Source organism: Juglans microcarpa x Juglans regia, chromosome 3D (genome assembly GCF_004785595.1).
Source record: "Juglans microcarpa x Juglans regia isolate MS1-56 chromosome 3D, Jm3101_v1.0, whole genome shotgun sequence".
NCBI classification, from domain to species: Eukaryota; Viridiplantae; Streptophyta; class Magnoliopsida; order Fagales; family Juglandaceae; genus Juglans; species Juglans microcarpa x Juglans regia.
The window spans coordinates 37,148,176-37,161,503 of NC_054598.1; positions in this window are offsets into that span (position 1 = coordinate 37,148,176).

The following is a 13,328-nucleotide window of genomic DNA, read 5'->3' on the forward strand; positions in this document are numbered from 1 at the left end:
TGTGTTAACATTGATATATTCGACAGACTTGAGTTTAAAACAGTGTTTAGATTTTGATGTGCACGAAAAGATACTAAATGTTGATTCTCAAGGTGTAAATGCAAATTATAAACTGATGGATACATTTCATTAAGTGTGAAACCATATATTCTCCACATTGCTTCTGGTGGAGTAATCCATCTAGCTGTTTGAAATTGTTTGATTTCATCGATTTGTTCGTTATTTTCTTCATTTATAATATTGAAAGCAATGCGATCGTGTCCTTTATAAATATATTTATACAAATATTTAACAGCTTTAATTGTAGAACAAATTTCAACGTTAATATGACAATTATATTTGGAAAGAAGGTACGGATTATAAGGAACGACCCATCGGTTGTCTAAAATTTATCCTCTAATTTTAGCAGTGATTCCATTGTACCGACGCCTATACAGTGGAAAACAATCAGTTCCAATAGTTGTTGTAGGTGCAAAATCTTTGGGGTATTGATTTTTACAAATGCCATTTTTTTTCATGCATATATTTGTTGGATTCAATATTCCGCAAGGACCATGGATCATATGTTTAACCACGGCCTTATATAAGTGTAAATTATTTGTTCTATCAGGTATTTCTGCTGAAACAATTTCATCAAAAGTTTCAGGGGCATAAATTCTCCAATCTCTCTGAAGTATAATTAGGAAATGAACGTGAGGTAAGCCTCTTTTTTGATGTTCAATAGTGTAAACATATGCTGCAACTTTGCCAAAAATTTGTTGCTTGAATAGATCATTTTTTAAATCTTCTAACTTTACTCTAAAGATTCTTGCAATTAAATCAGGACAATTTTGAGCTTCTTCATGTGGTTTTAGTTGTTCTAAGATTTCATTCCAGTTTGGATTGCATGTCATAGTCAAGAAAATGTCAGGTTTGCCGAAACGTTGAACTAAAGCCATTGCTTCCATGTATCTTTTACGCATATCTCTTGGACCTCCAATAAAAGATAAAGGTAAGATAATGCGTTTTCCAATCTTAGAAGCATTAGTTTCTCCAATTGAAATACTATCTACAATGCCTTGATATACATCTGATCTAATTTCATGTTGTTTTGAACGGAAATAATCTAATCTCGATGTTTCTATTTTAATGTACATGTCAACAACAAATTGTTGTAGCAAACGACCAGATAATAATAAAATTGATCTATATGTGTCTCTCATTTGTAGTCTAAAACAATAATATTCACGACAAGAAACTGTTGGCACTTTTTTCTTTTTTTCCATCAATATTTGTTCATTCCGAAGAAATTCTTCTGCACTATTCGAATGTTCAATACAACAGGTTTCTAATGTTTGAGTGTTTAATGATATTGTTCCTCTTTTGACTTTTTTGATTCCTTGATGCCAACCCGAGTCACCGAAAGGAAACAGTAGTGGATATTGTAATGGATCATAACAACTAAAATAATACTGAACAATATGACTACCACCTGCTTGGTTGAAGACAATAATATCTCGGCCTTTTTGTTCAGTACATGTGTCAGTTTCTATCCATATAGCTGCAACTTGTGATACTGAGGGAGCATTGTAAACACGCTGGTCTAGATCAACATCTGATCTTATACGGATTGTATGGTTTTCTAGATTTGGAATGTTGTTTAGTGTTCGGAAGAAACGACAGTATGGATTAACATTAAGTATACTCATCAACATAACAATGATAGAAGAATCTAATCTTTCTGCATTGTTTATACGGTTGTTTAGCTCATGTTCAGTGTCATAGAAATATAGTTGTAAGTACGAAGGATTTCCATCTTCAGGGATTAGATTGTTAATGTAGTGATATATCTGTCCTTGAACTCTAAATGTGTAAATTCCTCTGTTTCTTCTGCATAAGTTTGTATCAAATTTAACTCCAAAAGACGTGAAAGCAAATTTATTATTATATGTACGTACATATATACGGAAATTTTCAGACTCAATACAATCAGAAGTAAACAGTTGATAAAGCTCGTCTGAAATCCGACTACAAGTTAATGCTATTGTCCCGTCAGCACAACAAAATCCATTTGGCTCATGATGAAATCTTTTTGCTCCACAATATTGGCATAAAGTAATTGATGGTAGATGGTATGGCTCTAAAAAGATAGTTTTCAGTACTCCTCTAAAAGAAGTATTACCTGTTGGAATGCTGACAATACTGTTAGAAGTAGAAGGCCTTAACCTTTCAGGAGCAGATATATTTGTATTCATAGTATTGTCAGAATTGTGAGCGTTTGAAGAAGATCCAATTTCTCTTATAGAAACAATTCCATCATCTCTTGAAGTGTAAGATAAAATATGATGGGATCTTGTTTCTATTTGGTTTCTCTTATTTTGATTTTGTTTTAGCTCAGCATACCTTTGTCTCTTCATTCGGCGTATTTCTTCTCTCTTCTCCTCTGATTGGGCATTGTACCAATTTTTTTTTGTAGCATTTTCTCCATGTTCTTCATAAGTTAATTTTAAATAATGTTAGGTATAAATTAATTACAAAAGTTTTAATAAATAATTAAATTTTTTTTAAATAAGATTGACCTACCAATTGGCATTTTTATTAGAAGGTAGAAATGCTCAGCAACCTTACAAACTAATAAGACATTAATAACAATTTGTTAAATATATAAACATACAAAGCACAGAAGGAAGAATGGAAAAACTAAATAGTACAATTATCAACATTTATAACATAAATAAATATTATAGAAGCAAAAAGATATAAATAATATTAAAATCAAATTGAACTGTTCATAAATAAAAATTTTATGACAGATAGGCAAATAGTGAGAAGTTCTAACTAATAATCACAATTTCACATATTTGTAAACTGCATTGTAGGAATAAATGGATTAAATATTATAAGATATAGAGAAATAACATTTATTTGTATGAACAGTATTAATACATACCCGGAGATACTGGCAAATAAAAGGTCAGCGGAAATATAGGCGAACAACGAATAGCAAGAGAAGCAGGAAGTGACAACAGCAATATCTCTGTTGTAAAGAAATATATTATATAAGATTACATAATTACTGTAATAATATTTTGTGTTTTGTTAAATAAAGTTACACAAACATATTACAATATAATGTAATAATATTTTATATTCAAATTTAATTATAATAAGTGACTATCTAATTATAAAAGTGAGGGAGAAAAATTATATAATGATGGAAAATTGTTAGATTTAAAATAAAAATTCCACAGTATCTTAATTTTTTTTGTTTTCTTTGCCTATACATATATATTTTTCTATATTTTTTTCTCATTTAACAGAAATTGTTTAGTGGTAAATAATTTAATTATATAATTATAATTTATTTTTTTACAATACATATTATACATATCATACATGTGATATGTATAATGTTTATAACTATAACATAATAACTTACAAGAAATGAAGCACAACTTTGAGGCATACGCGACGGACTTTTATAATCGTCGAGCATTTCTATCTACTTGTGGAAGTAGTTGAATGGCTTTTGTTTGAATTTTTCGTCTTGGCAATTCACAACACAGTTTGTCAAATGTATGTATTTATTTATTCCATCAAGATGGCAAACTTTAATATCAATAGAGCTGGTTATAATAGGAGCAAAATCCATTCAGTTCCTTTGATACTTAAGTTCGAATGCTCGACGGTTATAGAAGTCTGTCGCATACATTCAAAAGTTACGACTTACATTTTATAAGTTGTCATAGTATAATTATAAATATTATGCATAATATGTTTATAACATGTATTGCAAAGACTTAAGAAAAATTCTAAAAACTATAAGTGTAAATCTGTTATTTTATACTTAACCTTTCTATGCTATGAGTATGAAATAGCTAATCTGAATTTTAAGTTGAATTTCATTGTTTTAAATTTAAAATTTTAGATGTTTTAACTATAAGATGTGGGTATAAAATTTTTATAAGGCGTGAACATTTATTTGTTTGTGACGCATATGTATACTGTGTTAAACTTTTTCTGACATATCAAAGTCTTAATTCTAAGATTTTTTCAATCTGAAATGTCAATATTGTTTTTATATGACATGTGGGTTTTCTTTTTCGACATATATGTTATGATCTTAAATTTTGAATGCTAGAACAATTATCTATATTTAAATCCTAACAGTTATATATGCTAGAATAATTATCTATATTTAAAGCATAAAGAAATACCACGTAATTAGTAACATATGCCTAATATCCTAGTTAAGAAAAAAAAAAGGAAAAAAGATGTCTAATGTTGAAATCAAATCAAGTAAATGTAGAAGAAATAGTGACTAATTGTAAATAATAATAACAGTTTTATATAGGGGTAAGAACATGTAATGTTTATTTATTTTATTTAATATTTAAATTTTATTTTTGTCTCTATTTTTTAACTCAGCAAATTTTTTTTTCATTTTTTATTTTTTTTCTCATAGGGCATGTTTTGTTTTTATATTTTTATAAACATTATTAATAAATTTGAGAATATTTATTATTGTATACATTTTATTTTTTTTTTGGTATTTTACCCATCCCCTATTTAGAACTACGCCGTTTTGAGAAGCAGAAAACCCTAAATCTAATAGCAGCCGTATAAATGCATCCTTATCACATTCTTCCTCTCATTTCGCCTTTCCGAAGTCTCTCTCCATCTCTCTACCTCTCTTTCTTCTTCTCACCTTTCTTCTTGTACTTCTCCCCTTTCGTCCCTTTCCCGTCTCCTAGGCCTCCTCTCGATTCGAGATCTCCAACCGTCGCTCGCCATCCCAACAACCAGAGATCCGACTCTCCTCTCCCTGCAATACAAGCCTCTCCACACGGCTATAGAGGCTATTTCTATTATCTCTATCTCTTTATCTCTTTATATCTCTTTTAGGGTTTTTTTTTTTTTTTTTAATGTTTTGGTTGCTTTGTTGGAGTTCTTTTGTTTTCTTTCCGTTTTCTACACACAGAATCGAGTAAATATTTTTGTTTAGTTTTTATTTCCTCGTAGATGTACAAATCTTCAGATCCGAGCCAACCTTCAAGTTTTTCTCATAATTTTTTTCCTGTTAATTTATTTGTTCCTACAGATCCGAGTCGAGGTTTATTTTTTTTTTTGCAGTGGGGTTTTTTTTTTTTTTTTTGCCGTGTAGATCTGGATACATATTCAAATGTTTGAAGAGATGGTGTTCATATCTCACGATTTTTTTTTTCTTTACTTTTTCCATTCTCTGTAATGCTTTGTTGCTTTTCTTTTATCTGCTCTTGTGTATTTTGCAAGTTTTTTTTTCTTCCATCGTGCATTTGTAAATATAAATGAGCATATATTTTTCATTTCCAGTAGATTTGAGTTGGGCTGTGTAATTTTTGTGAAGTGGATTTACTTGTTTATTTGTTAATTTTTTTTGGGCTTTCATTTTTCATGTTTATGGTTTTTCGTATATCTTGCATGTGTAGGTAAATAAACACATGTTAATCATTTCCCACAGATCTTAGGAGATGTATATTTTTTCTAAAGTGGGTTTATTTCTGAAGACATCTTCATATATCTGAACATATCGTGTTCATATATGATTCTTGTTTTCTCTTTGTTTTATTTGCTATTTTTTCTCCATAGATTGGAACAGATTCTCATATGTCTGAAAATATGTTCAGATTTCACAATTTTTTTAGCAACTCGATATATTACTTTCTGTTTGTTTTTTGATTTTATTTGTTTTTTCTTGTATTGTAAATTTGTATATAAAAGAATAGATGTAGTTCATCTCTGTTTTTTTCTTTTTGTGCACATAAATTTATTACATTAGTTATTATCTGGAAATATAGATTCTGATATGTTTGAAAATATGTTCAGATTTCCCTTTTTTTTTGGCAACTCAGTATATTACTTTATGTTTGTTTTTTTTATTTCATTTGTTTTTTCTTGTATTGTAAATTTGTATGTAAAAGAATAAATGTAGTTCATGTGTGTTTTTTTCTTTTTGTGTAGATAAATTTATTACATTAATTATTATCTGGAATATAAATTCTAATATGTTTTAGGGGCGACATGTAATATGTTGGCATTTATTTCTTTGTGACATGTTTAAATTATGTAGAACATGTGCACCTTTGGAAGTTGTTTTTTTTTTAGAGTCTTGTAAATCCCTGGAGGAGTTATTTATTATTACACTTGTTATTATCTGCGATATGGATTAAGAGATGTCTGCAGAAGTTAAAAATTTTTAGATCTATGTAGAACAAACAACTCTTCAAACATCTCAGAACGTATACATTTATTTATTAGAGTTGTTGTTATCTGGAAGCAAATATCTGAGATGTGTAAATAAATCCATGTTTTTTCAGGCTCACGTAGAAAGTAGGTGTGTTTTAGACTTATCTACGCACACTTGTACATAGATATGTTCCAGATCTATTTACACTTGTTATTACCTTCTTCTTCTTTTTTCAATTGGGTTTTTTGTTTTTGTTTATGAGATGTGTAAATAAATCCTTGTTTTTTGAGGCTCATGTAGAAAGTAGGTGTGTTTTAGACTTATCTAGGCACACTTGTACATAGATATGTTTCATATCTATTTACACTTGTTATTACATTTTGTTTTTTTTTTTCACATGGGTTTTTTGTTTTTGTTTATATGCATGTCCATGTACTATTCCATATAAACTTCGGAAAGTTCGCATTTAAGTTTAAGTATGAAACCACAGAGAGGTCTATATTCCATCAAAACATGTAGACAGTTATTTTTGTTAGCTTTATGTTTTTCTGTTAATGAAGTATTTTTTTCCAGGTGCTTTTATTTTGTTTGACCAATATGTGTTGTATATAATCTGGCATGTTTATTTTTCTATAAATTTGAACAGATCTTCACATGTTTGATATTGGTTTGTTTGTTTTTTCATCTAAGTTCACATGTTCGATTTTCCTTTATTTGTTTTTTCATCAATTGTGAATCTGTACATGAAAGAATAGATGTTAATTTCTGTTGGTTACATTTGGTTAGAACAGGTTTGTTCTTACGTAAGAACATGTTTGTTAGTAATATTTTTTTCAATTTATTTCTCTGCACAACTCCAACTACCATGTGCATCTGTTGATTTATTTTTTCCAACTGAAAATTTTTTTTCTAAGATGCATATCTATGAATGCATGGAAACTACTGGAAGCAATAAATTCAGAAATATCAAAGCCATAATTGTCTAAGAATTCTATTAACAGAAGCGTATTTAATTTAACATGAAAGCAAATAAGAACATACCTAATATATTCTGAAATTCACAGATGAAACAGTAGAGTGGATGAAATATAGAACTCAAAAAGCAGTAGTTAGATTTGTGATTTTATGAGATTGCAAATATCCGTAAAAATTGAAACAACACAATTGTTTTTATACTGTGGCATAGTCGGTGAAAGCGGTGTAAAGGAAATCGAAGACTGTAAAGAAATATAAATTAATTCAAAATCTGATGAAGATAACAAAAAAGCAAGCGGTGAGGCGGTGGGAAACATGGTAGAGAAATCTAGAATCCGATAAACACAAAGAGGAAAAAAATCCAGAAACCGATCGAAAACGGGAGAACAAAAATTCGTCCAAAAATACCAGAAAAGCGTTAGATAAGACAAAGAAAAAATGTAAAATATATTATTAAAATGTAGTAAGATGAATATTGTGAAGCGGTGAAAAAGTAGAAAGACGTGGATAGTGAGGAAGAATTCCAGAAAGATGTGGAAAAGATGAGCAAAAAAAAATCAGGAGACCGTAAATTCAGTAAAGCAGAAATATACAGTAGGGATACGGAAGAGAAATAAATGTAAAAGCAGGGGTAAAAATGGTAAAAGTAATAAACAAACAGCTGTTTGCTTATGAGAAGAACGAAGGACAGAGATAGTAAATGTATAAAAAAATGAGGACAAAAATGGGAAAACAAATTTAAAAACAAGGACAAATTCGGAAGATATATAAATTGAAGGATATAACCGTAAAAAGAATATAAAAATAGGGGTAAAATTGGAATAAAAATTATACGGCTCCTGCCTGCTTATAGCCGCTTATTATATATAAGATATATATATATATATTTGTTTTGTCTTTTGGTACGGTTGTGGCATATATTTTTGAAAAAAAGTGAGATAAGAAAAATAAACTGAGAGTATATAATTTTTAGAGTATTTCCAGATAAAAGAAATGTGTTCTTTTGGTGAAATTTTAAGCTCAACCACTTGTGCAGAGTTGGTTCGGGCTATACGACGATCAATTGGGCTGTTGTATCCTAGAGGAGTCAAGTCAAGAAGAGAAGAGTTCTGCTGCATCGGTTAATTTGAAACTTTGTACACAGCAGAGGGCTGAATCTCCTTAAAGAGAGCGATATTGTCGTGCCTCATTCCAAACTGATTTCGTTTGAATGTTAATTTCATTGTAATTTTTTTTTTTACATTATTATATATTTTACTAACATATACATACACACATCTTACCTCAGCATGCACCCCAACAATACTAAGCCTCCCCACTTCACCTCCACTCACCGTAACACGATCTCTCTTACAACCATGAAGAACAAATTACAAAGTGTATCCAAGAAAACATGACATAATTAATGGCTTTCAAATAGATACCCATTCTTCTACATTCTCCTCAAGTCTATGATCCACAGTTAATGTAGCAACAGTGCCACCCTGAGTATCTAAAATACAACATGAGTCTCCAACAGATGCAACCGTCACAGTCCATCCATCAACTATTACAAATGTAGCCGTGGTTCCAGATGTTTCTCCTAGAGATAATCGGATGGGGATAAGAAAAAATTAGTTGATCATCATGCATAACAAATGCACTCGGACCGTAAGTAAAAAGAAAAACAAAATAAAGTAAAGAGGCTAGTTTCCATGCCTCAGCTCTGGAATTCCTTGTCAGTCTTCACAAAGCCAGCAACCAATGCACGAGGTAAAGCTTGGAGCCATTCCTCCCGACCAAGTCCTCGGGGTATAGCACCCAACACATGATTCAATAGATGTTCCCTTGCAAAAATGGGAGCAGTATTTTTGTTGTGCCCATCAAAGATCTAAATATCAGAAGAAAACAATGATCATCCAACTTCACTCTTTCTCATCAGCATTGAAATGAGATTCACCAAAGGCATCGATCTTAGAAGTAAGAAAAATACTTTTTTTTTTAATATATATGTAATTAGAAGTAAGAAACTTATTCTTAAAGCTCAAGAGAGGAGAAGGTGCAAAAGGAGTGTGATGGTTAAGGTACTGCAGGAATAAAGTGCAGCTTTTGTGTTCGTTTCTCGAGGTTCCAAATCAGTTATAGCTTTTGCTTCTTTAGCTTTATTTTGGAGAGATGTACATTTTTGGAGATTAGGAGACCTCATATATTTTCATACCACTTTGGTGTTGGAATTATTGGCTTTCATCTGATAAAAAATTCTTCTGATCAGTCATTATTTACCACTTCACATACTACACCTTATAAAACTCTCGTACCTATACAAAATATCTCCACACTTTATGAAAAAGTTATAGGTGTATAGTGTGAAAGTGAATAGTAACTGATGTATAATAAATAAATTTTACTACACAACCTCTACCACACTCTACACTCTACATTTTTTAAAATTTTTAATATTTTTTTAAATTTTTTTTGAGTTTATTCTTTTTAAATTATTTCAAATTTTCTATTCATTATTTATATAATAAATATTTGATAAAAGAAAAAATAATAAAAATTAAAAAAAATGTGGAGTGTGAAGTGTGAGGAGGTTTTGAAGATTTATTCATAATAAATCTCTTTATCTAAAATACTAATCACCCTTGAATCATATGCTCACATTTTTATTAGGGATAAAGTCCATTTCAGGGCATTTTTCAAACATGTTGATTAATCTGTTGGCCGTGTCATTTCGGACAGCGGTTTTCCATTATAGTCAAAGATGGTGATCGAATAAGCCAGTGTATGATACTGAGTAATTGATGATGACTAAAATGTAAGACAATAAAATAAGTAAATAATACATGCTAAAAACGGTAAATAATACATGAATTTATGTGGTTATGTATTGATTATTACATTGGCAGGATTTGAAGGAAAATAATGGAAGAAGGAAGTCGAACCTCTCATGTATCAATGCTTTTGTTTGATGTTATTTTCTTTCCTTTTGTGAGCAATGTGATGGTTAGTATCAAATTGGAAGATATCCGACTGTCAAGTTAAACGACAAGGAAACATGAGTAAAATCGAATAAGAGAGGAAAGAGGGGCGTTTTGGGCTTTAGTGGCTACTCTCCTTGATGTTGGTCTCAAAGCCCATTTTCACACACAACCTTTATAAAAATCCTGTAGTATGGAGGACCATCGTAATTTTCATACTCATTATTGCATCAAAGATTTTTAAAACCTTTTTGGGTGAGAAATTTGGAGAGTTCAGTTGAATTTAAACAGTGTCCGATTCCGATTGGGTGTGAGGATTTCAAGAGAGATAAATGGATAGTTGGGAATACTCATATTGGTTAAGGATTCGCATTTGTTCGGAACCAGTTTATATGAATGATGTCACGAACCACAGAGATGTTTACATCTTCGTATGATCTTTCACTGCCCACAAATTCTTCAAACATCTTTTACTGTCTTTCTATAGTTGAGTAAATCAGCACGAGGTATGAGAGAAGAAAGAGAAGAGACAGCCCCATGGAGACAGAAGCCATCCCAAAATTCTCAATTCACTAGAGACAACAAAAAACAAAACAAAAAAAAAAAAGCAACACCAGATTATACTTTAATTAAAATCGTGATGACGTGTTTGATTACTTTTCTTTTTTGCCTTCACCATTTCCAGTTTAATACGGTAGATGACCCAGAACTTGGATGTGGAAGACCTGTAAAAGCAGGCCAAGAGAGTTTCCTGAAAGCTCTAAGACGATTCTATAATGCGGAATAAACAATTTTTAAACAAGAATTGACAAGTTTAATGACAAAAACAGTATCTCCAACCATTGATGTTCCTCACTATTTTGCTGCAGTTTCTCACTGATGTTTGACACTTCCAAATTCTACTCCACTCTATTTAGATGATGTAAGACTGAAGGAGATTGTGTGAGTGAGTCTGGGGACCAAACACAGTATTTATAGACGAAGCCTCCATCAAGTTTCGGTGCTACGTGTCCCATGTGCTCAATTTTTCATGGGATCAGTTTCTACGTTTTATGAACGTGATGAATAAGTCAGAGTGGACCACTTCAAGAACTCCTAAACTTAAGGAAGTTAGAGACTAGTTCTCACGAACGGCCTCCATGAGAAACGGTCAACATTCTCCTACTTAGTCCACACTTCTAATCCAATATTTCATCTTAAACCCATCGATAATCTATATTTAAGTAATAAATATATGAATCATGGCGATAGGTCCTCTAATGACGAGTATTACCTTCCATGTATTACCATGCATTTATTTCTTAAATATTATAATTTATGTGGCAACAATTTCTTAATGAATAAACCATATATTTATTCTTGGTCCAACATAGATGAATTTTCTCAAAATTAAATTCAGGTGCACATTAATATGAGAAAAAAATATCAAAATATTTAAAAATTTCATTAAAATAACATTGTTCATACAATGAAAAATTACATAATAGAACCGAGTCTCATATTCACTACATGATCCTTGAATTTCAACAGTGGCATGCCCTTAAGAGAGCCTTCAACGTCTACCCTACTCTACTCCTCAACTCGTGCCATCCACGATGACTTCAAAATCTGAAAAGCCAGGGAGAAGGGCCGGTACAGCTTTTCAGCGCTAAAGGACTGACCCCAAAATCACTCTTTCGTCGTAGCGTGCGGAACTGCAGCTTTCTTTTTCAGAGGAACAGAGTGGATCAGCAATCATTAGTTTAGTGCTGACGTGCTTAATGACCACTTTCTTTTCTTTAACACGTTCCCTTATGGCTAAATATTTAATGTCGATGTGTTTACTTCGACTCCCACTTTTGTTGTTCTTAGCTATAAAAACAGCAGTTGAATTGTCGCAATACATTCACAATGGCCTAGAGATAGAATTCATAATTCTAAACCCAGAAATGAAACTCTTAAGCCATACACCATGTGAAGTAGCCTCAAAACAATAGACGAACTCGACTTCCATAATGGAAGTGGCAGTCAAAGTCTGCTTGGCACTACTTCATGATACAGCTCCACCAACCATAAAAAAAAAAGTATCCTAATGTTGATTTGCGTGAATCAATACAGCCAGCAAAACCAGAATCTGAAGAGCCAATTACTTCTAGATTGTCTGTCCGTCTATACATAAGTATGTATTCATTGATTCCTTGAAGGTACCTCATTACTTTTTTTTGCAGCTCTCCAGTGGTCCAAACCTGGATCACTTTGATATCGTCTTAACATTTCCACAGCAAATGCAATGTCAGGTCTTGTACAGACCTGAGCATACATTAGGCTTCTAACAGTAGAAACACATTGAATGTTCTTCATTTGTTCCATTTCAAGGTCATTCTTCAAGTATTGGTTCAAATTGAACCTATCACCCTTTACAATGGGAGCTACACTTAGTGAACAATCATTCATCCGGAATCTCTCTTAAACTTTATTAATATAGGTTTCCTGAAACAGACCTAAGATACCTCTAAATCTATCTCTATGGATCTTAATGCCAATGACATAAGATGTCTCACCCATATCCTTTATGTCAAAATTTTTAGAGAGGAATCGTTTTACCTCATGTAGCAAACCCTTATCATTAGTTGCTAGTAAAATGTCATCCATATATAAAACAAGAAAACAGATTTTACTCCCACTGACCTTCTGGTATATGCATTGATCTATAATGTTTTCTACAAAACTGAATGAAGAAATTACATTATGAAATTTCAAATATCACTGGCGGGATGCTTGTTTTAAATCGTATATAGATTTCTTGATCTTGCAAACCAATTGCTCACATCACTATAGGGGAATCCTTCAGGCTGTTTCATGTAAACCTCATCCTCTAGATCTCCATTGAGAAATATTGTTTTCACATTCATTTGTTGCAACTCTAAGTTAAAGTGGGCTACTAATGCTAAAATAACACGCAATGAATCTTTCTTAGATACAGGAGAGAAAGTCTTTGTGTAATCGATTCCTTCTTTCTGAGTGAATTCCTTAGTAACGAGTCTTGCCTTGTATCTCTCAATGTTGCCTAATGAGTCTTTTTTTGTCTTAAAGACCCATTTACATCCAATAGCTTTTACACCATTAGGCAACTCAACAAGATCCCAGACTGCGTTACTCTTCATAGAATTCATCTCTTCCTTCATGGTATTATACCATAATTCTGATTT